The sequence below is a fragment of the Symphalangus syndactylus genome, chromosome 7 (assembly GCF_028878055.3).
Source record: "Symphalangus syndactylus isolate Jambi chromosome 7, NHGRI_mSymSyn1-v2.1_pri, whole genome shotgun sequence".
NCBI lineage: Eukaryota > Metazoa > Chordata > Mammalia > Primates > Hylobatidae > Symphalangus > Symphalangus syndactylus.
This window is the reverse complement of record NC_072429.2, coordinates 124,141,748-124,168,847: the sequence shown is the minus strand read 5'-3', so window position 1 is coordinate 124,168,847 and position 27,100 is coordinate 124,141,748. Positions and strand designations below refer to the sequence as shown.

The 27,100-nt window shown below is 40.4% G+C and overlaps 1 protein-coding gene and 1 long non-coding RNA gene across 9 annotated transcripts in view; one reads left to right on the top strand and one right to left on the bottom strand.

Annotated features, from left to right (window-relative positions):
• The window catches only part of NSMCE2 (NSE2 (MMS21) homolog, SMC5-SMC6 complex SUMO ligase), a 281,791-nt gene that overhangs the window by 67,669 nt on the left and 187,022 nt on the right, over positions 1-27,100 (bottom strand). The gene's annotated exons all lie outside the window — the stretch shown is intronic.
• LOC134737141 (uncharacterized) lies at positions 7,726-14,665 on the top strand. The gene is made up of 3 exons (XR_010121758.1): positions 7,726-7,882; positions 11,456-11,613; positions 14,557-14,665. It is a non-coding gene; the product is annotated as an uncharacterized lncRNA (long non-coding RNA).

Below are 27,100 nucleotides of genomic sequence, written 5' to 3'. Positions count from 1 at the left end.
TCAGTGAAATGAATTGCCAACCTCCCAATAAATAAATGCATTAAAGGGGTTGTTACATTTTCCTTAGGGGTGCTTAATATGGTTTGGCTTTGTGTCCCCACCCAAATCTCATCTCAAATTGTAATCCCCACATGTCGAGGGAGGGACTTGGTGGGAGGTAACTGGGTCATGGGGGCTGTTTCCCCCATGCTGTTCCTGTCATAGTGAGTGAGTTCTCTTGAGATCTGATGGTTTAAAAGTGTGTAGCAGTTCTCCCCTCTTGCTCGCTCTCTCTCCTGCTGCCATCTAAGACATTCCTTGCTTCCTCTTTACCTTCTGCTATGATTTTAAGTTTCCTGAGGCCTCCCCAGCCACAAGGAACTGTGAGTCAATGAAACCTCTTTTCTGTATAAATTACCCAGTCTCAGGTCATTCTTTATAGCAGTGTGAAAAGAAACGAATACAGTGCTCCTTTCTTTTTAAAAACGGAGCACACTGACAAAGAATCTCCTCTTGATTCAGCCAATATACTTGGTGATGAGAATCCTGTATCAACTAGACTATTGATAACCTCGTGCATTTCACTACATACAGATTTAAAAATACAAATTATTTGTAGGTGATGCTATAAAAATACTTCAATGGTTTACTTTCAGAATGGTTCACTGGGTCACAGTAAAGGAGTTATCAAAAACAGAAGAAAATAACAAAACATTTTTTTTACTAGCATCATCAACTATTCATGAAATGTGCTACCTTGGGTATGCATGCAGAAAAATGTTTCAGCAATAAATGGGGGCAAGGAAGTTCATTTTAAGGATCAGAGGAACAACTACTATGGGATTTTGAAATCAGATTTTAATATCACCCCAAACCTAATCCCATCAATGCTAACACTGTCCTGAGTTTTGCAGTTATTAAGAAGATTCATTTAAAAAACCACCCTGCTTATTCTGAACCAATGTTGACATGAGTCTCAAACTGGTGACAACAAACCACATAGTATTTAAATGAATCAGAAGTTCCTGGTAGGACCTAAACTGAAAAAAACAAAACAAAACAAAACAAAACAAAAAAACCCAAAAAAACCCACAGATGAATTTGATATGCAATCCCTGTTAAGAACCACTGGTCACGTTCAATGGTACTCCATTTAATTACTATTAACAACTCTGCCTGTTTATACAGATGAGGAAACAAAAGTGGAGATGGCTTAAGTAAATTTCCCGCACTATCCTGCTAATGAGGTGCAGCATCAGCACTGGAAGATCTGGCTCTGGGTCCGCAGAGCTAAGGGACCAGGCAATCTGCTTGACTGCAAACGCTGGATCTCACATTTACTGGCTGGGTGACTTTGGGCAAGTGTCTTAACTGTGTCTCAGTTTCCACATCGTGGGTACTACAAAATGGGGATTTTTGTAGTACATGCCTCAAAGGGCTATGGTCAGGATCAATGAGTTAACTTAAACAAAGTACTTGCAACAGTGCCTGGCATGTAGTCAGCACTATTTTATTTACTTATTTTTTGAGATGGACTTTCACTGTCACCCAGGCTGGAGTGCAGTGGCATAATCTCAGCTCACTGCAACCTCTGCCTTCTAGGTTCAAGTGATCCTCTTGCCTCAGCCTCCCCAGTGGCTGGGACTACAGGTGTGTACCACCACACCAGGCAAATTTTTTTATTTTTAGTAGAGATGGGGCTTCACCATGTTGGCTAGGCTGGTCTTGAACTTCTGATCTCAGGTGATCCACCTGCCTCAGCCTCCCAAAGTGCCGGGATTACAGGCATGCACCACTGTGCCTGGCCCAGTCAGCATTATTTATGCTATTATGTGACTTCAACATCCGTGTTTATTCGTCCACATTAATATTATGAAGTATATGTATTCATTTTCTGATACATTTCATAATTGCTTTGCATATTGTAAAAGTAATCAATAATTTTTTTTTTCTTTGAGACAGAGTTTCACTCTGTTGATGGGCTGGAGTGCAGTGGCACAATCATAGCTCACTGTAGCCTCAAACTTCTGGGCTCAAGTGATCCTTCTACCTCAGCCTCCCAAGTAGCTAGGACTACAGGCGCACGCTATTATGCCTGGCTTTAATTTTTTTTTTTTTTCTAGAGACAAGGTCTCATTTTGTTGCCTAGGCTGGTCTCGAACTGCTGGCTTTAACTGATCTTTCTGTCTAGTCCTTCCAAAGTACTGGGATTACAGGCCAAGTGTTTGTTAATTAAGAGATTTCACCCTAGTTTTTACTGTGTCTCATTCCAGAAGGAAGAGCTAATGTGGAGAAGCAGGCCTTAAAGAAGACAACATTTGGCTAAACAAAGGAAATCATTTCCCCCATTTAGAACTATTTGAAAATGGAATGAGCTGCCTGTCCCAGGAGGTCCCTCAACCAAAGATGACTTCTTAGTAGATACAGACTTTATAGAGCAGATTAAAGAATTGCCTTTGCAGGGGAGGGAAAAAACTGGGTAAAATAAGCTCTACAGATTCGATGTATTATCCTGGAGATGACTGCTGGCTTGAAGAGCTACCTTTTGGCCAGGCATTTTTATAGGAATGTAGCTTTAGTTACATTATATTCAGGCATTTACCTTGACTAAAAAGCATGAAAATATGAAATAGAGGTTGTTAAAAATGGGTGTGTGTGACAGAGATGTTATGAATTCATTGATTTTAGGGTATCTCACAGTAAAATGGCCCAGTGAAGTGACCGTAACAACTTAATTGAGTAAGTGACTAAGAATAACTTAATGTTTGCAATGAGAAAGAAAATACTTCCTGAATTTCTAAGTATACTCTATATTTTCTATGCAAAATAAGTAATCAGAGGTATTCGATTTCTTAAAGAAAAATCAGTATAAGCAATATTCTTTTTTATTCTAATTTCTTACAAGAAAAAAATTAGCAAATTCTCTGATCCATTTTTGTTCCATGAAAGTACACCTTGGCCATTTTCCTGCAGGAATGCCCAGCCTTGAGTTTGCTTCTCCTCAGCAGTTATTGTCTTATGTTTGTAAGCAACAATATGAAGGAGGAAAAGGAAATGTTAAAAGCTTTCTTAAAAATTACCACAGCAGGCCGGGCACGGTGGCTCACACCTGTAATCCCAGCACTTTGGGAGGCAGAGGTGGGTGGATCACTTGAGGTCAGGAGTTTGAGACCAGCCTGGCCAACGTGTGAAACCCCATCTCTATTAAAAATACAAAAAAATTAGCCTGGCATGGTGGTGCATGCCTGTAATCCCAGCTACTAGGGAGGCTGAGGCAGGAGAATCACTTGAACCTGGGAATTGGAGGTCGCAGTGAGCTGAGATTGCACCACTGCACTCCAGCCTGGGTGATAGAGCAAGACTCTAGTTTCAAAAAAAAAAATTACCATGGCAACAACAATTTGACTACAGCCAAATCCATCCGTTTGCTTCCCTGTTTGGGTATGCCATCTCTCATTCATTCATGCATATTCTCTCTCTTACAAACATAGTATTCACTCAATATGTCATGTACCCAACAGAAGTGACTGTTGGGAGTTAAGGGTGCAAACTGTACATGACAACACTAAATTTACCTCAGTTTGTAAAAAGAAGAAAATAACAGTACCTAGTTCATAGGGCCATGGAAAGTATTAAATGAGATAATCTATGCAAGGCTATCATTATAATGCCTAGCATGTAGTAAATGTTCAATAAGTGCTAGCTATTGTTTTTTTAATTAAGAGCTAATCAGTGCAAAGATCAGAATCTACGCTGTAAGCTGTAATTCCTACTCATACTTTAATAAATATTAGTTATTTCTTGTTTAATAGTTGTGAAGACACACGGATCAGGATTATGCAGTAGTTTAAGATCTTCAGTAGGGGCAACGGTTATTATTGGGTCATGATATGCTTCAGTTTCATCCAAAATAATATTTTAGTTAATAGAATGCTCAAAACAGAATTCATTAGAGCTTAAAAAAGAAAGAAATCCAGCTCTATAAATGTATAAAGCTGTTGCTTCCTTTTACTTTGGAAGAAACAAAATTCAAGCTCTAACTATTCCTTCCAACTATTCTCCAACTGAGCCACACAATCACACACTAAAAGTTGAGGAACCAATGAGGCAGAACATAGGATGATGTATTATGAAGGGTTAATGATCCACTCTCGGTTCTTTGCCCGCTTTGTCCCTCTTAGAGCTTCCCAAAGCTATACTAAGCAGAGACAAGGGTGTGCAGCCCAATGAAGAGAATTCCGACCTGTGTGTTATTCTCTCAGTGGGTCAGAAAGGATGATCAGTCTACTGTTAAGGGCTCTTTTCTGGGAAGATTTCTGAGAACTCCTAAGCACTTCTCTGAAGAAAGCATCCTCTGAATTCTCTTCAACTTTTAATTTTTTAATTTTATTATCAAATGGCCCTTTTGGATGCTGTTTTTACCTGTCTGCTAGTTGGTCAAACCAAGATGGTGAAACTCTGCCACCTTCCAAGCCCCATGTCATTTTCTTTCTTTGACAGAAACACAAAGGTCACCAGATTAGGGGCCCCAAAAGGTAAAGGGATGGATGAAAAACTAGTTTAGAAAATAGTCTACATATATAAGCAAGGGGCTAAAAATCACAGTGCTTTTACTGGAAACAAGGGATACAGAGGCAAACAAAGTTATAAAAAGGTTCTTTCCTTTCTGCAGCCAAAACCTGATGTCATCACAGCAACACGACATTCAACAAAGTCCGACCTATTTTAAGTAGTTTCAGGTGACAGATTATTGGCCCACAATGAGACACAGACTGATGGATCACAGAGGAGAAAAAGTTCACTGTGCTGTGAACCACCACTAATCTTGACTGATAAAACCAGAAGAGACACACATCTCCATTTTCAAGTGTTTACTGGGTGACATCACACTGTGGATTTAACCAAAGTGCTGTCTGGATTATCCAGTAAATGTCACATAGTAGTACTTGAGTAGCTCAGATAAAGGCCTCGGAACACTGTGAATGAATTCATACTGCAAAACAAGTTTCCCAGATGAGTGCGCAATCTTAACTCCATGTCATTTCACTTTATGTTTTTTCAGGTATAATTCTAACCCCATAAATGACATTCATTTTGTAAAGAACTACGGTTTTGTTTTAGAAAGTCAATCCAGTAATATGAGACAGTTTCTATTACATGCATAAGAAAGTATACGATCGCAAGTTTAGCCCTAGATTGGTAAAATAAATATTACAATATTAATCCATAAGGGAAATGCAAATCAAAACAATGAAATACCACTTCACGCCCACTAGGATGTCTACAATAAAAAAGAGACAATAACATGTGCTGGTGAGGACGTGGAGCAATTGGAACCCTCATACACTGCTGGTGGGAATGTAAAATGGTGCAGTCCCTTTGGAAAACAGTCTGGCAGTTCCTAAAAAGGATAAACATAGAGTTACCACATGACCCAGTAATTACACTGTGAGATAAATACCACGAGAAATGGAAATAAAAACAAATGTCCACTGTACACAAATGTTCACAGCAGCACTATCCATAATAGCCAAAAGACAGAAACAACCCAGATGACCATCAACTGAAGAATGATAAATAAAATGTGGTATATTCATACAATGAAATGTTATTCAGCACTAGAAAGGAATGAAATAGTGATACATGCTACAACATGGATAAACCTTGAAAACATTATGCCAAGTGAAAGAATCCAGTCACAAAAGACCACATATGCATGTTTATATGAAACGTCCCAAATAGCAAATTAGAGATAGAAAGTAGATTTAGTGGTGAGATAGAAAGTAGATTTAGTGGTTGCCTACAGCTGGGGGACTTGGGAGAAAATAGCAAGTAAATGCTAACAGATACAGGATTTCTTTTTGAAAATGTTCTAAAATTGATTGTGGTGATGGCTGCCTAGCTCTGTGAATATACAAAAACAAAACAAAAGCCAGTCTACTGCACACTTTGAGTAGGTGAGTTGTATGGTATATATATATTACATCTTAATAAAACTGTTATAAATTAGCACATCAGATAGTAGGAGATATAACTGTCTAACTTGGGATCCCAAGGCCATCATCTTTCACAGCATTCAGTGTTTAACCCATCAGCTAAAGGTTCAAGACCTACAGGATGGTCTTCAAAAGTCTCAGCAACCTCATAATGTTTAGGTGATCCTGCTACCTCTATTCATCAGTATGCTTGATGACTAAACCTTCCTCCTGTTTGTGTTCCCTACAATAATTAGCATGGAGCTTTCCACAGAGTGGATGCTCAGTGATCATTTATTGAACAGAGTTCAAATAAATTTTAAAATTAACCCACGGGAGTCAGTAAATAAAAATAAACAAAGAATACTTTGCTCTATATGGGGAAAGCTGGTCAGCACTACAACAGCCATTTGCCAAACTAAATCTGAGGCATCTAAAAATACAATTATGTCCTTTAAATTTTCGTCAGTCCTGGTTATAACAATAAGAACCATCCTCTTAAACTGCCAAGTCTGTATCTCCCTTGATAAACTTCCTGGGCAGGGGTAACTTCAAGTGTGGAGTAATGGACAAGATCCCTGAGAGTGCAAGGTGGGGCAGCATCCTATTTCCCAGACATGAGTATAATAGTAATAGCATTCTTAGAATGGTACCCAGAATATAGTAAGTGCTCAACAGTGTAAGCTATTATTGTTGTAGAATTAAATTTGCAGAATCCCTGAAACAGAGCTGGGGCACAGCTACTGTCATCATGGACAAGTAGTCCATATGGTATCAGACCTAAACCAGGCCCCCTGGGACAGATTTAAATAAAATTATGGAATTACAGTCTTTCCTAAATTCTTGGTGGGGAAATACTGCTCCAGACTACAGGGAGTCTTCAACAAGTATGACCTGCCAACATTTGAAACTCGTTCATGTTGGGGAACACTCCTAGAGGAGATGATGATAGGCTTTGATGGGCAACTCACAGTTGTGCTTTGGAAGGGAAGGCACACACTACCACCATTCTGATTAGATAACTACTTTTCAGAATCGATTTGCTTTTATTTTTCTTCTGAATTTTCCAGCACTGACAGAACCAGGGAATCATATGTGGTTTGTAGAAGCCAACAGCACTACCTGTGGTAAGAAGCTTTTGGAAAGATAACTTATCTGAAATGATCTCAAATTTTGGCAACAAAATTCTTTTGAAGATACAAAGGGCTTTTCTACAATATTTTCTTTTTCATGTTTCCCATAGCCTCTTTTTTTTTTGAGATGGAGTCTTGCTCTGTTGCCCAGGCTGGAGTGCAATGGCCTGATCTCAGATCATTGCAATCTCTGCCTCCTGGGTTCAAGTGACTCTCCTGCCTTAGCCTCCCAAGTAGCTGGGATTACAGGCATGTGCTACCACACCCAACTAATTTTGTGTTTTTACTAGAGATGGAGTTTCACCATGTTGGCCAGGCTGGTCTTGAACTCCTGACCTCAAGTGATCCACCCACCTTAGCTTCCCAAAGTGCTGGGATTACAGGTGTAAGCCACTGCTCCCCCCGGCCTCCCACAGCTTCCTTTTTTTTTTTTTTCTTCTTCTTCTTCTCCTTCTCCTTTTTTTTTTCCTCTCATAGTTTCTTGAATCTACATATTGCTAGTGTGGCAGACACTGAGAATAGTCACTAATATTCTCTTCTTCCTGAGTCCCCAACTATACCTTTGTCCAGCCCTCCTTGTAGGTAGGTGTGGTACTTGTGACTCAATCCTGGCTAATGAAATGAGAGTGGAAGTGATGTGCACTTCCTGGTGTAGTCCTGGCCCAATCTCATTCTTTCCCCATGGACCAGCTTGAATGAATTGAGTGCGGGAGGACAGAACCACAAGATGGAAAGAGCCTGGGTCCCTGAATAAATTTATGGAACAAACACCCCCTTTATCTGCACTGAACTAAGGTAAGCTATTTTACATAGGAAAAAAATCTTTCCACAGAGTAAGGTAAGACTATTTTACATAGGAAAAAAAATCTACAGTTTAATAAGCCACTAGGGTTTTGGAGTTGTTTATATAGAAACTCCTGTTAGTTACTCTAATGAATAAAGCTAGGTAAAAAGCTCTGTTAATTATTGTTTAGGAGATCTGGCTTGCTTCCAGAATAGTTCTGGAAACACTATTAGATACTGGCAACAAGAATACTAATATAATTCCAGAAAAACACATTTCTTAGATGCCTTCTCCTCTATCTTTACCATCACTAAGATCACTGGAAACAATCTTTCCATCACACTGAAAACACATCCTGGTGTATCATCTGATCCTGCCTGATTCTCTTTTGGAGAACATGTCTTTCCCATTGTGTGATTTGTAATCTTAATCCAAATCTGCTTGCAGAGTTGGCCAATGTATATCTCCTATTGTGCACTTGATTAATCATTGACCAGCTCATAGAACTGTTATATAATTATATCGAGCTCCAGGCTAAGAGTTTACCAATTTAAAAACAGAAGATAAAAATGAAAAGATATCAGCAAGCATTAAATTTATTAAAATTTTATATAGTTCTTTATAGCAACCTTTTAGCAACCCATGCTCTAATGTAAACTACAGTTTTTTATGTGTTAAAATGATGAATGGAACAAAATGTAAATGGAATCTTTTATGATTACCACCTCCAGTCTCTTCGGATGAATAAGCAAAACCCAAGTACAGCTACCTTGGGTTTTAACACCATCACCTACCTCTGAAAGTTTCTGCTGTAGTTTGGTAACCCTTCCTTTACCCCTCTCCCCCTTTTAACTTTCTTAGTATTTACCACAATTACATCTTTTTATTTGCTTGTTTTCTGCCTGCTTTCATAACCAGACTATAATTTCCATGAAGGCAGAGCTTACCTTAGTTTCTGTTCATCCAATATTTACTGAATATTTACTGAATGCCTATTGTTGGGCACTGCTAGGTACTAGAGAATTAAACATAAATATGGTGCCTAACCTCATGGTACACATAATTTGGTGGAGGAAAAAGACAATAAATCTATAAATAATTTATACTGAGATAGTGCTACTACATTGTCCTTTTTACTTTATGCTTCCTTGGGTTTTTGGTGGTGGTAGGAGTTGTCTGTCTAACTCATGATAGCCCATTCTGTCTGAGAACTGTCTCTTTGCATTCAGACATGTGCCATGGTAACCGTATTTGTGTCATGTGGCTCTGTCTCCTTGATCACAGTTGCCTGGACCACACTGGATTTGTGACCTACCTATGTTGCCTCAACCAACTTTTCTCTTCTGTGAGGCTGGAATTGTAACTGAGATTCTAATTCAGTCAGGGCTCTTTAGTTGAACTGAAAGAGGATATACAACCTAGAATGCTATGAGGTAGCTACCTTCTGCCAGGTGGTCAGGCAAACTGAGCAAGCCAGGCTGAAAGAAAGAAAAAAAAATGCAAGTCATGCAAAGAAGTAGAGATGAGAGATTTTATGGTCTGAGAAAGACCAAAAGGGCCTGCTTTTAGATTCTTGTTCCTAGTCCCTTTTCTCATGAGACACCCCTTTTTCCTTACAGCTTATTTAAAAATTTTTCTATTTATTTATATTTTTGCTAATGCTACCTTGTATTAGTCTTTTCCTTTCAGTCACGTTTTGACTAAGACACTTCTACTTAATATGATTTTAACATATTCTACTTAATCTCATTCATTTTCATAGCATAAGACATGGGCTACTACCAGAAAGTGGAGTTTTTTTTAACGTCATGAAAAATGCATCTGTTGGATTTTAACACTCAGGAATTCTAATAATGCTTCTCAGGTGCTTGTCTAGAAGTTCCCCATTTTCCTCACTAGTGATTTTGTAATACAGACTCATTTCCATTCAAGGGCAGAACATCAAAGGCCAACATTCTTTAAACTCCATGAAAAACACTATCACATGTGTACACCAGCTTTTGTGGCTAGTTAACATTCAGGGGAGAAAATAATTATTCTTATAAACATCAATGGTGTGTTTGTACTCATAAACAAAAAGGCTTTGATAATAAATGCTTTGATTTAAGACCAGTAGTTGATCAGCTAGTGTGATTAACAACTGCTAACTGGAGACACCAGAATTTGAATGCACCTAAACTAAAATACATGACTTTTAAGGTCCTACTCAAGAAAGGAAACCTAAGCTTTATATTCGAGATGGGTGGGGGTTTCGGTAACAGCACACCCACAAACATCTGCTACTTTTAAAGTATATTCCTTCATTATTCATCAAACATTTAATAAGCGGAGCCATGTCAGGCACTGAAAATGTAAAAGGAGCACAACTTGGTCTCTGTTCTAAATGAGCTCACAGTTAACTGGGGAAGACAGACAAGGAAACAGGAAACCCTTTGATAACAAGAATGCCCTCTGATAAGTACCCTGCTAGACACAGCAGCATGGATGAAAGGCCTCTAACCCATTCTGAGGTGGGCCAACAGCTGAGTCCAAGAGAATAAGCAGGACTTAGGCAGACTGAGAGCAGAGACAGAGACAGATTGGCTGAGAGAGAGGGGCACGTAGCACTACATGTTCAAACACAAAGATGGGAGGCAGAAGAGAGTCTACATGTTAACATCCAGTTGTCCTACAACAGCTGCATGAGTGATACTTTGGATAACTGCCTATATTTTTCCTCCAAAGTTCCCGTTTCCAATGCTTTTCATGTGTTCTGATTACTCTAGGAAGTAAGTATGATCCAGTTCAACAAATATTTATTGAGGATGTGGTAAGTTTTAGGTACTGCTGTAGGCCTTGGAAGTACAAAGATGAATTAAAGACTGGGGGAAAAGGCCAAGTGTGGTGGCACATGCCTGTAAATCCCAGCACTTTGGGAGGTTGAGGCAGGATTGCTTGAGCTTAGGAGTTCGAGACCAGCCTGGTCAACACTGACTATCTCTATAAAAAGTCAAAAAATTAGCTGGGCATGGTGGTAATGCATGCCTGTGATCCTGGCTACCTGGGCGGCTGAGGTGGGAGGATGGTTTGAGTCTGGGAGGTTGAGGCTGCAGTGAGCCAAGATTGAGCCACCGCACTCCAGCTAGGGCGAGAGTGCAAACCCTGTCTCAAAAAATAAAAACAAATAAATTTAAAAAATAAAGACTGGGGAAAAGACTTGTCCTAAAAAAACTCCTAGCCTAGTGGGGAACACAGGTACACAGTATCTAGAGTGTTAAGAAAGACACATGCATAGAAGTAAAGGGGTAATGAGGCCTGAAATAAGTCTATAAGAAAGAATAAATGTCAACAGTAACAACAACCAAAGTGAGAGAAGCGTTTCAGATACAGAGAACAGTGTAAGTACAGAGATTTGCCAGGAAAAAGGACCAGGACATAGAGAGAGGCCAGATTTGAGAAATATCCCCGGTAAAAGGAATTTGAGGAGATTTGGGCAATCAATCAATCAATCAACAGAAATAGCTCAGAGGCAAAATAATTGAAATGTGATTACTGGGAATGAAGGAAGGGGGTTAGTCTAATTATGACTAGGTTTTCTATTTCAGTGGATGATGCACTACCTGAGGGAGGGAATGCAGGAAGAAGAGCTGATATCAGAAGAAAAAAAATTATCTTGAGGCTGAGGGCCTCCTGTTACGTCCCAGCAGTTAGAGGAGCAGTAAGGACAGGATTATGGTGAGGAAGCTCACGCGGCAGCATAAAGGTGAGTGTGGGAGCTGCAGCCGTGATAATAAATGAAATGACAAAAGAAAAGTCAGTAGAAAGAAGCACAATTGCCCAGAATGAGAATCCTAAAACATCGGCCAGTATGGTGGCTCACGCCTACAATCCCAGTGCTTTGCGAGGCTGAGGCAGGAGGATCGCTTGAGGCCAGAAGTTCGAGAACAGCCCAGGCAATATACCGAGACCCTGTCTCCACAAGAAAAATAGAGATAATCCTAAAAAGTTATATTTAGGTGTAGATACAGGAGTCAGTTGAGAAGGATCCCACACAAGGGAGTAATGAGTATCTGGGAGCATCGAGTAGTCAAAAATTTAAAATGGCACAAAGAGACTTAGGAAGATACGGATTGGAAAACTGGCAATGTGCAGGTCGCTGGAGATATTCTGTAGAGAGGGTTCACTGGAATGGTGGAAGGGATCGGGCTGCCAATGTTAAGGAGTAAATGGAAGTAAACAAGTGGTCCCTGGGTAGTCAGAACACTCTTTTAAGATGGGGAAAGGAGAAAAAGGGCATTAGCTAGACACAGGACAATCTCTCTCTCCTCTGTCTGTTTCATTTTAAAAGGTTGAGTGGGTTTGTAGCCTGAATGGAAAGCCAGAAGAGACTAATGATATGGATGATATGGAAAGAAGAGATAACTAAAGGGCAAGGTCCTGGAGGAGAAAGTTGCCTTACTTAGGTTATTTATTTTAACAAGGTTTAGCTTCTGGTTGTCTCTAGCTAGGAGAGCAGTCAAGCAGTGTATGTCCCAAGGGTAGGCATCTGTGGAAAGGAACAGTAGCAGCAGGCATGAAACAATGGCACTGGGCTTGCAGCAACTCCAGATAGCTGGAGGCAAATTCTGTATTTTATTTTATTATTTTATATTTTTTGAGACAGAGTCTCACTTTGTCACCCAGGCTGAAGTGCAGGTGGGCAATCTCAGCTCACTGCAACCTCCACCTCCCAGGTTCAAGTGATCCTCCTGCCTCAGCCTCTGGAGTAGCTGGGACTACAGGCGCCCGCCACCACACCCGGCCAATTTTTGTAGTTTCAGTAGAGATGGCATTTCACCATGTTGGCCAGGCTGGCCTCAAACTCCAGACCTCAACTGATCTGTCCCCCTCAGCCTCCCAAAGTGCTGGGATTACAGGTGTGAGCCACCACACCTAGCCAAATTCTGTATTTTATTAATGTGAAGGCTGCTTACATGTGTGGTAAAACCACCCTACAGAGGAGGCACGTTATAGTGAGATAGGAGAAGTTCACCTCCCAATTGGCGTCTACTGAAGTTCAGAGATAAACAATCAAACACAGCCCCCAATCTAGGGGATTACAATCACTACACACATATGATTTTCTTAGGATGCAAAAGAACCAGAGCTGAGTTGAAGTCCCAGGTTTGCTGGAAATTAACTATTGGCTTTGGGCAATTTTTTTTTTTTTTTTTTGCCCTAGGCTTCAGTTTCTTCATCTACAAAATGGAGAAGAGATGCTATAAACAAGGCTTAGTGAAGCTTAAGCAAGTTCATGGACATGAAAGTGGCTTGTAAAATATAATGCTTAATTTAAATATATGTATGTGTATGATGGCACATAGAAGACATTATTTGGGCCGGGCGCAGTGGCTCACGCCTGTAATCCCAGCACTTTGGGAAGTCGAGGCAGGCAATTGCTTGAGGTCAGGAGTTTGAGATCAGCCTGGCCAACATGGCGACACCCCATCTCTACTAAAAATACAAAAAATTAGCCATCATGGTGGTGGGCACCTGTAATCCCAGCTACTTGGGAGGCTGAGGCAGGAGCATCACTTGAACCCAGGAGGCGGAGGTTGCACCGAGCCGAGATTGCGCCATTGCACTCCAGCCTGGGTGACAGGGCAAGACTCCATCTCAAAAAAAAAAAAAAAAGAAGATGTTGTTTGGAGTCTCTGAAAATTGGGCAAATCTGGAAGAGATGGACAATTAGATAAGTTTTTGGTGATGGTGTTATCTCTGTAAAGACATATCAACACAAAGGAAAATACATATTGAAGTAAAAACCTTTGGCTTTCACTGATGATTAATTCCTTTTGATTTTCTGGTAGTCTTGTGATCCTGAGAAGGGGCCCTGAAGGTAAGGTATTGAGAGTGGTGTGCAAATTAACTCTCCCAGGCACTGGAGTGTAGGGAAACAAGTGCTGCTAGTGGACTGTTCTCGGGGGTAGTGTGTGGCAATGGAGGCTGTAAAAACGGGATTCCAAGGTACATCCTAATGGCCAAGGGCTCAAGTTTTGGTCAGGTCAAACCTGAATTCAAATCCTGGCACAGTCACTTAGACATGCATGTGACCTTGGACAACTCAACCTCACCAAGCTTCAGTTACCTCATCTATAAACTGGGGTAATATGATGTACCCTTGGAATGTTGTAATGATTAAATACAACTGTGTGTATAGCTTTGTGTGTGTGTGTGTGTGTGTGTATGAAGAGTTCTTAGCATACCGTAGGCTAGCTATTATATTGGGTCTGCTATTACAGGTTTCACAGATTCTTGAACTGTTTTCACAGGTAGCTGTTATTTATTGATACTTAATACGTGCCAGACACTACTAAGAGCTTTATAGGTACAGTGTTACCTAAATGCACATGTTTAAAGTAAAACATCTGTTATGTCAGTCTTCAAAACCTTATTAGAGCAGAAACTATGTCTACCCTATTCTTATCTGGGTATATAAAAAAAATACCCAGCACAGAATGGGCATGTAAGTATTTGTTAAAAGAAGGAAGGGAGGGAGGGGAGGAGGGAGGAAGGCAGAGCTGTTGAGAGCTGCTAACTCAGGCTCTATAAAATTCAAGAACTAAGAAAAATAGAAACAAGGCACCCCAAGCCATTGAATGTGATGAAAACTTCTTGTAAAAAGTCACTTTCTTGTGTCGATATGACTTATTTTTATTCTCCTAAGCTCTGGTATAATCTTTCTCTCCATCTGGCAAGTGGGAATGGACCAGTTATATTTCAAGTTTGCTAACAAAGACTGCTTAAGGTAAATATTTGTTGCTTTCCAAAGCAAACTGTACCATTTTAGTTTTAGGTTATTTTAATGATAAGCTCCTTCAGATCTAGTTCAACTGATACTTTGTACTACAGCATGAACGTACATTTGCCTCTAATTCAGACTATATTTAGAATCCTTTTCATGCTGCATCATTCAAACAGATGTGGGCCCAGCTGTTGCTATTCTTTTCTAGAATCTCACTAAGATGTAGATTTTTGTAAGATTTTTAAAAATAAATTACACAGGTGTTATCCCTGAGGCAATTAGCACATTAGCTATAAAAAGAATGCCTACTAATTAGGTTCTCTTTTTGTAAGCTCAGAGAAGGGGACAGGGTTTTCACTGTTTTGATTAATCGATTTTCATTTGGTTGTATTATTTTTTCACAATACAAAAATTGTTGTTATTATTGTTAGTAGTTATTTCAATATTATCCCAGAATAGTGATCCAATAAAGCCCTCTCTTTAGATTCAGATTCAAGTACTGAACATGGTGCAGAAATGCTGTAAGTGCTTTCAGATCCACTATGTCATTTTCTTCCAAGTGATTTAAAAATACCTAAACAAATTTGAATGGCATATCTTTGGAAATGTGAGAAATCAGAGAAAGAACTGAAAATCCTGAATACAGCTGAGTCTAAGTATCTTAGGGTAGGGGAAAGGTCAGCAGTTGAACAATCCTCTATAAGGACAGAACCTCTCTGGTTCTGTTTCCTCATTTCTGAAACAAAGACCAATGGGTTGGTCAGTCTCAAACCCCCATGTGACTCTGCTAGAATCCCTCCTTCTCTGAAGTGGATGGCAGCCTTAGCTGTGCCTCAGTATGCCATCCTCTCAGCCACAGTTTGGAACTCTTCCAAAGCAAGTCTAATAAAGGAGTTGTGAGAGTCAAATACATACTCTTTCTTTCAGGGATTTTTTTTAACAAAGTGGCAGAACTCAATTTTTTTTTTTTTTTTTTTTTTTTTACTCTCTAAATGTTTACTTGAGTCATTCTTTTTTTTTTTTTTTTGGAGTCTCGCTCTGTTGCCCAGGCTGGAGTGCAGTGGTGTGATCTCAGCTCACTGCAAGCTCTGCCTCCCGGGTTCACGCCATTCTCCTGCCTCAGCCTCCCGAGTAGCTGAGACTACAGGCACCCGCCACCATGCCCAGCTAATTTTTTTGTATTTTTAGTAGAGACGGGGTTTCACCATGTTAGCCAGGATGGTCTCCATTCCTGACCTTGTGATCCGCCCACCTTGGCCTCCCAAAGTGCTGAGATTACAGGGGTGAGCCATCGCGCCCGGCCTACTTGAATCATTCTAAAGCCAGTAATAGTCCAATGCTTGCTGTGGATCAAGTGCCTGAGTCAAAACAAAGAGGCAAAATGGGCCCTGGGTTCCTCTAGGGTCTACATGTTGACTGTGCTGTGTCATGAGGGCACTGCCTCCTCCCCAGCTGGACAGCCCTCCCCGCCACCAAACAATACCTTTCATTTGTGCATTGCTTTATGTGTCTTGATACATAATTGCATTTAATCTTCATGTTATCCTGATCTTATTGATATTCACAGAGGTTAATTAAGCAGTTTCCAGTTGGTTAGAGACACTAACAGGCAAAATGGGTGCCTAAACCAAGATCTCTTGATTCTTTTTTTATTTTTTTGACACAAAGTCTCACTTGCCCAGACTGGTGTGCAGTGGCATGATCTTGGCTCACTGAAACCTCCACCTCCCACCTCAACCTCCCAAGTAGCTGGGACTACAGGTGCAGGTCACCACGAACAGCTAACTTTTGTATATGCGGGGTTTCGTCATGTTGACCATGGTGGTTCTGAACTCCTGGACTCAAGTGATCGCCTGCTTAAGCCTCCCAAAGTGCTGGGATTACAGGCATGAGCCACCATGCCTAGCCCCAGATCTCCTGATTCTAAGTTCAGTGTCTTCTTTCTTTTTTTTTTTTTTTGAGACCGAGTCTCGCTCTGTCACCCAGGCTGGAGTGCAGTGGCGCAATCTCGGCTCACTGCAAGCTCCGCCTCCCAGGTTCACTCCATTCTCCTGCCTCAGCCTCCCAAGTAGCTGGGACTACAGACGCCTGCCACTACGCCTGGCTAATTTTTTGTATTTTCAGTAGAGATGGGGTTTCACCGTGTTAGCCAGGATGGTCTCAATCTCCTGACCTCGTGATCCGCCCACCTCGGCCTCCCAAAGTGCTGGGATTACAGGCGTGAGCCACCGCGCCCGGCCCAGTGTTTTCTTAATTAAAAACAATAGCAGCAGAAGTGGCTAATAATTACTTTGCATTTACTATATATCAGACCTTGTGCTAAGAGCTTTATATAGAAGGTTGTCTTATGTAATCATCATCATAACTCTATGATGTAGATATTATTACTCTTTCCACTTACTGATGTGAAAAATGAAACCACAGAGAGGTTACATAATATACCCAAGGTCACACAGCTGTCAAGAAGCACAATTAAGATTCTAATCCAGGCAGTTTGGCTTTATGACTTGCTCTTTCAACAATTATGCTAGACTACCTTCCTACAATTAGCATAGATGCCCTCATCAGAATGATTCTCACAGTTTCCATCCATAAGTTTGGTAAAAATATTTTCAAGTAGAGTCCAGAACTGCCCAGTAGGGCTGTACACTGTTACACATGGCATTGTGTGTAACACAGGTCACTGGTGTCAGGGAACCCTTCTCTTGCACGGTCAACAGATACTTTGAAGGGATAAGCTGTGTAACATTATTACTGGTGCCCAAGCACAATATATTATACACAGACAACGGGGAGTAACTGTCTTGAATTGAACTCGGTGGAAATTACCAACTCTTCATTGACACAGTCTGAAGTACACCCTTTCTCCAGGTTATAGCTGTTTGAAAATTAAAAGACAAAAGCCCCAAGCCAAAAGGACAAGTTCTAACTCTTAAATCAAAGGAGTAAGTGGAGCAGAGGTAAATATGCGATGCATCAACCATATGTAGCCTGCAAATAGGTTTTGTTTAGCTAAACGTTGCATTTCAAATTTCAATCAATAGCTAATATTTAAAAATTAAGGGATCTTGCTGGGTGCAGTGGCTCACACCTATAATCTCACCATTTTGGGAGGCCAAGGTGGACAGATCACTTGAGGTCAGGAGTTCCAGACGAGCCTGGCCAACATGGTGAAACCCCAGCTCCACTAAAAATACAAAAATTTGCTGGGTGTAGTGGCATGCGCCTGTAATCCCAGCTACTCGGGAGGTTGAGGCAGGAGAATCGCTTAAGCCTGGGTGGGGTAGGTTGCAATGAGCCAAGATCATGCCACTGCACTCTAGCCTGGGTGACAGAGCAAGACTCCTTCTCAAAGAAAAAAAAATAATTAAGGGATGACATTAAAAAATCCAAACATCCAATTTCTCTAGAAAAACTGGAAGATGCAACACTAGACAGGGTATTTGCTCTCTAGCTCACCAATTTCAATGGGACCAGTTTTATCCATTTCCTTCCCTTCCTGGCTCCTGTAGGAGTTAGAGTTTGCAAGCTACGAGCTAGACAGAGCATGGAGGGAGATTAGGAAGTATATTAGAGCCTTCTAAGATTCTTAAATCACCCACTTAGCCAGTTGTGGTTGCTCATGCCTGTAATCCAGCACTTTGGGAGGCAGAAGTGGGAGGATTGCTTGAGGCCAGGAGTTTGACAACAGCCTGGGCAACATAGCAAGACTCCATCTCTTTAAAAAAAAAAAAAGTTATGGCCTTGCACGGTGGCTCATGTCTGTAATCCCAGCACTTTGGGAGGCTGAGGCAGGTAAGATTGCTTGAGGGCAGGAGTTTTGAGACCAGCTTGTCCAACATGGCAAAATACCTGCTCTACTAAAAATACAAGAATCAGCTGGGTGTGATGGTGCACTCCTGTAATCACAGCTACTCAGGAGGCTGAGGCAAGAGAATCGGTTGAACCCGGGAGGCAGAGGCTGCAGTGAGCCGAGATTGTGCCACTGCACTCCAACCTGGGCAACAGAGCAAGACCCTCTCTAGAAAAAAAAAAAAATCACCCTCTCGATACACCCAATGATCTCCTCTGGCAACCTTGCTGTATAATGCGTTGAAATTTTAGTCATTTAGTGACTGAACTTTTATCTTTGCCTCAGTTGACAAAGTGACAGATCCATCTCAAATTGATTTTGTCTCCAAAACTAGAATGTCTCCAATATTAAAGCACTACCACAAAAATTACAAATTGGGCCAATATCCTTTTAATGGCTTCAAGATGAATAACCCATGCTATTGTTTGCAGTGTTCTGCACAGTTGGGAAAAGAGCTAGCTATAACTTTCTCATGTGTTTTAAGGAAGAAAGACAGTCAGTGGCAAAGTCTGAATGCTTTAAAGCTATCTTAATCGGCTTATAACTGTTACAAAAGTTGTAGACAAAAAAGAAAAGGTGACATCTGCATTCACCGACCCATTCTGGATAGGCAGGCAGAGTTTTCTTCCTGAAAACCTCTGTGGTCTGTGCAGCTGTGCTACCATTCAGGAAGACTGTAGGTTTGTAGGGCAGCAGGCAGGGAGGCAAGTATGCATTTGAGAAATTGCTAACACGTTTATTCAATCCAAATATAGTTACAGATTAACTACACCAGTTTATAATGAGATTTCCCTTACCAAACTTTGAATCTTACGTGATAAAAATATTTCCTCCATTAGTCAGTGAATCGTTATTGACTCCTGTGCCTTAAAGAATCTATAGACATTTAAAGGCTTTCTCCTGTCTGGGACCCAAACAAAAAAACTAAAGGTGTATGAGAGGTCAAAAGCATTGCTAGAATCAGTATCAATTTTATTATAATCAGCTGGACTTCAAATACTTTCTTTTTTAAATTAATAGGATCATTTCTGAACAGATGGTTTCAAAACTAAGTATGATGATAGGGAATATGTAGTTTTTCTCACTGTTAAAAAACAATTCTGTTTGTTAGCAAGTCCAGAGTCAACTCAGCTTTACTGCTTCAAATAAGCAGTTTGCACAGAGGACAGTAAAACTGTTTAATAAAAGAATGTAATAGGCTTAGCAGATGTTGCAACCATAGAACATTTTAGGTAAATGGTTTAGAGAGGACATTTCATTAGTTTAGAAACACTCTGGAAAATCCAATTCAGTTGCTGAATTTATGGAATCTCTCTCTGAGGATGTATTTGGGTCTATTTCTCTCTAGTTATAAACACAAGACTAAGTTTACAATGAACCAACTTCCAGCAAAGGCAGGGAAGAGGGAGCTGTAACTCTTCTAACTAGCTCATATTATCCACGTTCTTGCCTATGTTAATAAAGACAGCTTTAAAAAATCATCTTTTCCATTTGTTTACTGACAGCTTTTGGGGTGTTAAAGACAATCATCACTTTCTTGGCAGTGAGTCCTCCAACATTTGGTTGATAACCACTACATGAGAACATAAAGATGGTCCCTGCCCTTGAGGAATTTACAGTCCAAAAGGAAAACAAAAAATGACAAATAAAAAACATGCACATTGTTACATGGTTCACACTATTTCTTACTAATTGATAGACAGGATAGATGACTGCGCTGGGGTTACTAAGTCATTCCTCTGCTAATAACAAAGGAATGAAAATAATGCCACCTTCTTAAGGGCAAACTTAAGGCTCAAAGGGGGAAAAAAATGTTACGATTTTATAATGTCACTTAACAAGCAATCCATCCACTAAGAAGACAGGCAAGTATGGAACGGTCAACGTTTTAAATAAGGATGCTTATTTCCTAATAATCAAGATGACACACTTGATTATTTTAATAAATTATAAGTTATGGTTCAACTCAGCTTCAAAAAAGAGAAAAATCAAAGTAGCAATCTTTCTATCTTAATGCATTTCTATCTTTTGCATTTTGCCACTTAGGACCAGTAAATATCCTAACCCCAAACACTTACATTATATCCGACACAAAGTTAAGCAGACTTGACCTTACTCACCCCAGTCTACTGAATTGCTTCTAATTAGTACTCTTATTTAACAAAATGCTCATATTGTAACATACACCATTATACATTTACTTGTGAGAGAAGTCTTAGTATGGTCATTATCACTATCATTCTTAAGAAGATCATTTCTCATAAGGAAGCTACTTTTCTGAGTGGCATGGAAAATGTAATGTTCATGCTATCTCAGTCAACGATTTGCAATATGTATAAGAAAAAAACCAACCCTTGCTATATCTCAGTGCTCCATCTGTGCTAACTGCTCCAGGCTCAGCCATGTCTCAGCTCCCAGGTTCACTGAACCACATCTATCAAAATATTTATCCGAAATAGCTTTGTAATAAGAGTGGAATGTCCTTTTTGATAATTTCCTTTGAAAAATACGTATGTATTTAACTGGCAACTCTAAACTTTTGGAGATGGCAGATAACATAAATCCACTTATTTAAAAAACTTCCCTTCGTGTTGGTTATAGTTGATCTAATATAATGATTATACAAACACAATATATTTAATATGCTTTGTATTTTCACATTTGACTATGGCTCTAACCTCCAGCTGAATGTGCCTTAATTCCAATCCCATCCTGGTTCTCAGTGTGAGTTGAATCCTGACTAGATAATAGGAAGACAATCTTAGATATAAAATTTCAGCAGCAAGGGCATATCAGTATTATGCACAGTTAGTAAAAGCACTAAAGTCTACAGCAATTTTTGAACAGGTGGAAGTGAATTTCAGCTTCCGGGACTGCAATTTGTACTACAGAATGAAAACCAAAACAATATCCAAAAGACAGAAAGAAAGAAAAAAGAAGACCCTCTTGACCGAAGCAAAAGCATACCAAAAATCTACTTGACTTTAAACATTCAACACTCATAGCTGAGGAAATACCTCTACCATATCAACACGTTCGCTGTATAATCAGTACCTAAAACAATGGGTCAGCACTTTGAGTCACCCTGAGTGTGAAGGGCAAGTGGAAAGGTCAGTTCCCTCATGCCTCATGACAGCACATGCTCTGCTCTGCTGGCAGCACCTGGCAATGGCTTGCCTTTGCTTCCTTTGCACTAGCATACTGCCCTTGGGGCTTCTGTGCCACCCCCAACTTCCTACATTCTGAAGGAACCAGACAGCGTGGCAAGCAAACCTAAGAGCAGGGCCAGGACAGAGTACTCTGAAGGGCCTTACTGGTGCCATTCAAGGGCCCCAAAGATTGCTCAATATCTCCGCAGGAATGCGGCACTCATTCCACCTAAGCTGGGAAAATTCCCTTAACTCCTTTTTCTTTTCATAAATAAAAGAAAACAAAACAAAATAATAATGTAAAATACCCATGCTTCCTTCCTTCCACAACAAAAAAGACCATCATCATTTAACTATAATCAATTAAAATCCAGCAAATATTTCACGGGCTATGTGCACAGCATTTTGGACCCAGACAGTTTATTTTTAGGATCCCAAGTATGTTCGTTTTCTGGAGGCTCTCCCACTGAAGATATCCCACTGAAGATACTGATATCGTATCTAACATATTAAAAGTTGTATTCATACCCAATTAAAAATAATTTTCTGCCCAAAACGTTTTTGAAAGAATTTTTGCATCTTTTTTAAAAAATTATTTGGTTGCTGGTTATTCATTTAATTTACAGTTTCCTATGATTTCTCAGTAATGACTGCTAAATTTAACATTTAAAGAAGATGACAGGCTGGGCGCGGTGGCTCAGGCCTGTAATCCCAGCACTCTGGGAGGCCAAGGCGGGCGGATCACGAGGTCAGGAGATCAAGACCGTCCTGGCTAACACAGTGAAACCCCGTCTCTACTAAAAAATACAAAAAATTAGCTGGGCGTAGTGGCAGGTGCCTGTAGTGCCAGCTACTCGGGAGGCTGAGGCAGGAGAATGGCGTGAACCTGGGAGGCGGAGCTTGCAGTGAGCTGAGATCGCGCCACTGCATTCCAGCCTGGGCGACAAAGCGAGACTTCGTCTCAAAAAAAAAAAGAAGATGACAAATTATTTGGTTTTATCTTTGTGCAAACACTTATATTCGATCCTGTGCCTTTTTGTGTTTTAAAGCCATTTTCTTTTGAGATCTCTAAAATTGTTTAGGTCCTGAAAAGTACCATATTATTTAGTCATTGTGCCTCTAGTGCCTAATGAATATCATGGCCTTGACTTCAGAGAGGTGATTTGAGGAGGGGATGCCTTCCTCAGGAACTAGCAAGAATGATGCAGGGTGAGCACAGCAGGAGGGAAGCCTAGGTGAGGAAAAGCATGGTTGATAAACCCATGTCACAGAGCCTCAAACTCAGTAAACCAGCAGATAGGATATCTGACCATTCAACAATCCCTTTGTGTGTTACTGGCAGGGGACACAAAGATGAAGAAAGCACTTTCCCTTCCTTCAAGGAATTCATAACCTAGCAGAGGAAATAGGACTTGAGTACAGGATACAAGGCAGAGTATGAACACTGCTGTAAGAAAGATCTCATGCGCCATCAGGACACCAGTGAACAAGTTATTACCAAGGCCACCAACCACACAACTCCAGGGGGAGCCATTCACACTGTCATCTGTGTGAATGGTGTCCCCCACAGTTGTGCAATGCAGTGGTCAAGGTGGGGGAATAATAAAAGGCTTTCCAGAAGATAGCATTTGGCATGTCAGTGAAAAACAGGAAGCTCTTCCACTTACTAGCAGAGTGACCTCTATGAGATTCCATTTGCTTGTCTGTAATAGGGATAACACTAACTTCATCGGGTTATTAGGATGAAACAAACAAACAAAAATACATCTGTATATAGCATAATACCTGTGCCAAATCCACCCTTCCTTCCCTTTCTCCTTCCTTCTTTATTCAAAGGTTCATGGAGGTTCTACCATTATGTCAGACACTCTATGAGGGACTGTATATACAATCAGAGATAATAACCATATGCGTCTGCCTTTATGAAGTTTATACTCAAATGAAGCTATTCTATTATTAATTATTCTACAATCAGTGATAGGAGGAAGGTAGGCCAAGTAGAAAAATTAGTGTGGGAAAAAGCAAAGCAAAAGGTATCAGTAAGCAAAGTAAAATACAATCAGTCCTCCAGTTAGTCCGGAGTAAGGAAGAGGGGTTTCAGGGTGTGAAGAATGCATGGTAAGACCAACAAAGAAGGGCAGGAAAACTGCACAGCAACAGCAAGTTGGAAGCAAATCAGAGTGGGAAATAGATTTAATCTATGGTTTCCATTCTGTTTGATTGGCTAAGGGCTTCCTGGAAGGCTATATTGAGAATGTACTCATGATTGTCAATGCTGGCCCTGGGCAATACAGGGGCTGGGGTGCTACGTGAGTGCTGGACTGGGCATTCTTTGTCTAAATGAAATTGAGTATCCTGTCTTTGTAAAAAGCCACTTCTGGAAGAATCTCTGAATTTCTTTGGCAGACATCTTGAGCACTACAGCAGGACAGAAGACCCAGTGTGGGGGGCAGACCTCTGGCTTACTGATGGCACAGAAGAAGGCCATGAGATCAAAGGAATATAGGGTGCCAGTGACTACTCTAAGAAATTGGCTAAGGCTGGAATTTAGGTCAGGCTAAAGACAAAACAGAGTTATTGGACTGGAAAAAGTGAAGACACTTGGGTTTTGTAGGTGGAGCGTTCTGGGTTTGAATTCCAGCTCTTTCAATTATTAGCTCATTATGTCACTTAATCATTCTGAACCTTAGTCTCTCATGACAAAAAAAAAATCTGGATATTAATATTTATTCATAGGATTGTGGAAATCAGCAAAACACCTCATATGGCATCGAAAACACATTAGGTGACTCAATAAATAGTACTTTGTTTCCTCTTTCCCTGAAGTGGCTGGAGGTCCCTACATAAAACATTAGGTCTAGAGAAAAGGAATCAAAATTGGGAGAGTTGAGAGGGTGATTATCCAGTGTGGCTGGGCTGGGCAGCCAACGAGGAAATACAAATGAGTAGAATTCAGGAAGTTAGAGGGCAGTGAGAGGAAGAGAACTCAGTGGTTTGGTTGGCTATCCATAGGGCACGTTCTTACCTGCTGGATACTATGGGAGGGTACAGGGAAGGATAAAGAGTGGCACTTCTCTAGTGGAGTTCATAGCCCACTTGGCAAGATAGTTTTTAACCACAAATTATAATGAATAATGATGTGTGGCTAAGAATTAGGTACAAATGACATGAGAGGGTTAGAAGACAGGATGAAGTGTGAGGGAAATTCAGAAAGTTTCACAGAAGCTGAAATGAGAGTTGCATCAAAGGACATCAAATGTTTTCCAAATGGAGTGAGAGAAAGACATTCTCCTATGGACAGGAAAAGGATATGGAAGGGGGGTGTGAAGAGTTTTAGGGGCCTTGATATCAGCTGACACGTGACTATCATACCAGATGAAAGGAGGGATAGGGAAGATGGGGGAAAAAGAAGTCAGGTGCTGAAGCCACCTGGGATAAGTTATTATTCTATTTATTATTATTATTATTATTTTTATCATCTTCAGATTGTCCTGAAAAATTGCAAGACTACTCAAGAACAAATAGGTTCTTTTTTTTTTTTGAGACTGAGTCTCCCTCTGAAGTCCAGGCTGGAGTACAATGGCACGATCTTGGCTCACTGCAACCTCCGCCTCCCAGGTTCAAGCAATTCTCCTGCTTCAGCCTCCCAAGTAGCTGGGATTACAGGCGTGCACCACCAGGCCTGGCTAATTTTTGTATTTTTAGTACAGATGGGGTTTCATCATGTTGGCCAGGCTGGTCTCGAACTCCTGACCTCAGGTCATCTGCCTGCCTTGGCCTCCCAAAATGCTGGGATTACCAGCATGAGCCACCGTGCCCGGCCTCAAATAGTTACTTACTAGAATTCTATTCCTTGTCAGTGAAACTGAAGATGCATCTCTCCTATCTAGAAAATAATGACCTAATTAGGCAAATAAAAATGCATAGAACTGGAAATGTTACGGACCATATGCAAAAAAAACTTGTCTAACTGAAAAATGGTAGGTGACATGGAGTTAACTGAGAAAAGAGCTTGACTCACAACTCAGAAAGCAACTTATTTTTAAAAGCTAGTATTATTTAAAAAATAATTAAATGAGCTAAATCACTGAGGTGACAGGAATTAAAATGCAATTAATACAAGGAACATTGATTGGATTTTTAAAAATCCTGTTTCACTAATTTACTTTGGAACCCCTTCATGTTTAGTAAATAAGTTAAAAAGTTTTTTTTTGTTTGTTTCATTTTCTGTATTTTTCTGTTTCAAAATCTTGAATGCTTGAAGCTTTCTTTTGTGCTTGGGATCTCCAATCAGTATGGGTTAAGCTTCCCTGTCTGCTGCGAGTGAGTGGAGAGCGGGTGCAGAGTAGAAACAGTCTGAGAGGCCCTTGTCTCAAGAGCTCTGAAGTCCTCTGAGGATGACATCATCATTTAGGTGACTCATCTGCAGCACATTCCACCTTGCAAAAAGAGCTGCTAAACACAGCACAAGCTACGCTGAGCAGGGCAGAGGAGTAACCTGGAGGAGGGAGGCTTTAGAAAAAGCCTGGGCACCTGCTAGCTCCAGGTCCCAGCAGGAGGTATGCAGATGATCAAGAAATGACTCCACTTGTGTGATCCTGGGACTCTAACATTTATACAGCACCCCAAACTCACAGGTATAAAAACAAAGTCTTGAGAAGGACACCTGTTGACTCCAATCTGCAATATGAGTGAGGAACAGGGCCATAATTAAGGCACTGGTCTCCAACTTTACTGTTCATTTCTTAGGTCATTTCCAAGAGAAATTCAGAGGATAATCCAGTGAATCATTATCATAGTGTAGTATAAATAAAGAATTAAATAAAAGCCAGCTGCAACCTCAAATATGTCCATAAACTGTAAGTTGGAAAGGTAGTTTTAAAATACACTTTCCAATTCCTTTTGAACTAAAATCAAATTTAGGACGCTGTAGGAAGGCAGTTCAAACAAAAGCTAATTTTGTTTAATGAACTAACCAGGAAGGCATTGTGAAAGTATTGTGCAACTAAATGCTTAGCTAATTACTGTGAGATCAAATAACTGTTACCATAGTTACCGCACACTGTTTTCCATAATAACTTTTATCACTTCAATAAATCTTTGTGATGCAACAAATATAAAAAGTTTACTGTAACATGACTATAATGTTTTGGAAGGCACACACTGATGGCTGACCTACTGAAATTACCTTCCCATATTTGTCAGTGAACAAGGGATGGTATCAGTATCTGGTTGACTCAACACCAAAATGTCTCACTGGCGTCTTTAATAGGCTGTAACACCTCAACAGCTGAATTTACCTGGTCCTGACTTTCAACAAGGAAGTCACTGGCCTTTTCAGTATTATACTTTGTCTCTGAATGAGAATAAAAGTAACAGCAACCATTTATGAAGCAGTAACTGTCAGGTTCCATGATAGGCGGCTGACATACATCAAGATCTAATCCTTTCCACACTGCTGCAG